Here is a 3146-nt window from a genome sequence, read left to right as displayed (position 1 = left end):
GGGTAAATAAGGATCATATGGTGGTGAATGGTGAAAAGGCGCTTGTGAGTGTGGCGGTTCAAAGCTACGTTGAGAGGGTGGTCATAGGCACAGGGTGGGGCTTGTTGGTAGTTACAAGGTTGTCCACTATATCTGTCAGCTTGGTATGCATTGTAGAATGGCCTTTGTCCATGATATCTTGGAGGGTGTTGTTGCCTAAAGGGTTGATCAAATCCTCTTGGCTCCATCCATCTTTGATCTCTCTGACCTTGATGCATATTCCTGTTATAGCTTTCACTCCTTTCAACAATATTAAAACCAAACTAAAAGCGAGAGGGGTGAGAATTCATAGTAGCTAATAAAAATAAAAAAGCAAAAATAAAAATAGATAAACAAGCAAAATAAAATATTTACAATAACCAATAATAAGGCACACGTTTGCAGCTCCCCGGCAACGGCGCCATTTTGACGTTAGGATTTTTGCTGGTAAAGAATTTTATAAAAATAGTCGCGTTGTAAGTATAGTTTCTAAGCCAACAGAAAATCCCTTTGTACAAACGTTTTGGTTGTCACAAGTAACAAACCCCTAAATAAATTGATAACTGAAGTAGTTAAACCTCGGGTTGTCTTCTCAAGGAACTGCAGGGAGGTATGTTCTTATTATTGGTTATGAAGATTTGTAAATTGGGGTTTTGAAAGTAAGGAGCAAGTAATTTAAATGACAGGTAAAATGAATAAATAACTTTAAAATAAACAAACTCTTGGCAAGGTATGAGAAATTGGAAGTCCTATCCTAGTTATCCTTATCAATGGAGATGAGAATTGAATCTTAGTCTTACTTAGTTAGCCTTTACTAAAGCAAAGGAAGATCAAGTGGATTAATTAGTCTGATCTTTAGGTCCTAGTCAATTCCTAAGAAAGGACTGGAATTATTGAAGTTCAATTCAATTAGCAAAGATAACAATTATCAATCACGTTGAGTTTGATAACTCCTGAGTTACTGATTTCTTAACCAAGGCCAAAAGGGAAAAAGTAAATCTACTGGAATAAAAATGTCTTCAGATTGGAAGCAACAGTAACATAAATAAAAGAGAGCAATAATAAACTGAAATACTTCAAATAACATTAATTAAGAGAATTATCTGTAACATAGGAAAGTTCATAAATTAAATTGAGAAAATAAATAATTAAAAAGTATGTTGAACCTGATAAAAAGGGACAATCATGAAAGCAAGAAAAATCTTAAATCCTAATCCTAAGAGAGAGAGGAGAGAACCTCTCTCTAAAAACTACATCTAATTCATCAAAAGTGAATAATTGGAGACTCCCCTGAATGGATGCATTCCCCCACTTCATAACCTCTGATCTGTGCCTTCTGGACTTGGATTTGGGCAAAAAAGGGCTTCAGAAATCGCTGGGAGCATTTTCTGTAATTTCTGGTGCGTGGCCTCTTTCACGCGTCCGCGTGGGTCACGCGGTCGCGTCATTTGGAGTTTTCCTTTTCATGCGTTCGCTTCGGTCATGTGTCCGCGTCATCTGCGTTTTGCTTGTGGCGCGCGATCGCATCAGTCACGTGTTCGCGTCGCTGTCTTTTCGCGCCAGGCATGCGGCCGCGTTGCCCACGTATTCGCGTCGCTGCCAATTTCTTCAAAAACTCCATTTTGTGCTTTTCTTCCATTTTTTGTATGTTTTCTTTCCATCCTTGAAGTCATTCTTGCCTTAGAAGATCTGAAACTACTCAACACACAAATCACGGCATCGAATGGTAATAAAGGGTAATTAAAATAATTATTCTTAAAGCATAGGAAACATGTTTTTCACATATATCACATAATAAGGAAGGGAAAGTAAAACCATGCAATTAACATGAATAAGTGAGTGAAGGATTGAATAAATCACTTAAATTAGGCACAAAATATATCATAAAATATGGGTTTATCAATTAGTCCAACCAAGTGTATGCATAAGATCCTTCTTGAAGATGATGCTAAACCAGTTGTGCAACCACAAAGGAGACTTAATCTAACTATGAAAGAGGTGGTCCAAAAAGAGGTAATGAAATTATGGGAAGTAGGTATTATTTACCCTATTTCTGACAGTCTTTGGGTAAGTCCTGTGCAGGTATTTTCCAAGAAAGGAGGGATGACAGTGGTCAAGAATGAAAAGAATGAGCTTATTCCTACAAGAACAGTCACAGGATAGAGAATGTGCATAGACTACAGGAGGCTCAACACTGCTACAAGGAAGCATCACTTCCCCTTGCCTTTTATTGATTAGATGCTTGAGAGGTTAGCTGGTCATGCCTTTTACTGTTTTTTAGATGGATACTCTGGATATAATCAAATTGCAGTGTACCCTCAAGATCAAGAGAAGACAGCATTCACATGCCCTTTTGGAGTATTTGCTTATAGGAGAATGCCATTTGGACTTTGTAATGCTCCAACAACTTTTCAGAGGTGTATACTTTCAATTTTTTCTGATATGGTTGAAAAGTTTATTGAGGTATTTATGGATGACTTTTCTGTTTTTGGTAATTCTTTTGAATCTTGCCTTAAGCATTTATCTCTGGTCTTGAAACGGTGTCAAGAATCAAACCTTGTTTTAAATTGGGAGAAATGTCATTTTATGATTACAGAAGGTATTGTTCTTGGACACCGGATTTCAAGTAAGGGGATTGAGGTTGATAGAGCAAAGGTGGAGGTAATTGAAAAATTACCACCACCAGCTAATGTTAAGGCAGTCAGAAGTTTCTTGGGTCATGTAGGATTTTATAGAAGATTTATAAAGGATTTTTTAAAAATTGCTAAGCCACTAAGCAACCTATTGGTTGTTGATGTTCTTTTTGTGTTTGATGCTGAATGCCTGCATGCTTTTGAAACTCTAAAAGTAAACCTTACCTCTGCTCCTATTATAGCTCCCCCTGACTGGGATTTACCATTTAAATTGATGTGTGATGCTAGTGATTTTGCTATAGGAGCTTTTTTAGGACAGAGGCATGGCAAGCTTGTACATGTCATTTACTATGCTAGCCGTGTGCTAAATGATGCTCAAAGGAATTACACAACCACAGAGAAAGAATTATTAGCTATTGTGTATGCTGTTGATAAGTTTAGGTTCAATTTAATTGGTTCTAAGGTTATTGTTTATACTGATCATACTGCTTTGAA

This window comes from Arachis hypogaea, chromosome 11, assembly GCF_003086295.3.
Source record: "Arachis hypogaea cultivar Tifrunner chromosome 11, arahy.Tifrunner.gnm2.J5K5, whole genome shotgun sequence".
In the NCBI taxonomy this organism is placed as follows: Eukaryota; Viridiplantae; Streptophyta; class Magnoliopsida; order Fabales; family Fabaceae; genus Arachis; species Arachis hypogaea.
The sequence above is the reverse complement of the archived record's forward strand: the minus strand, read 5'-3'. Positions refer to the sequence as shown.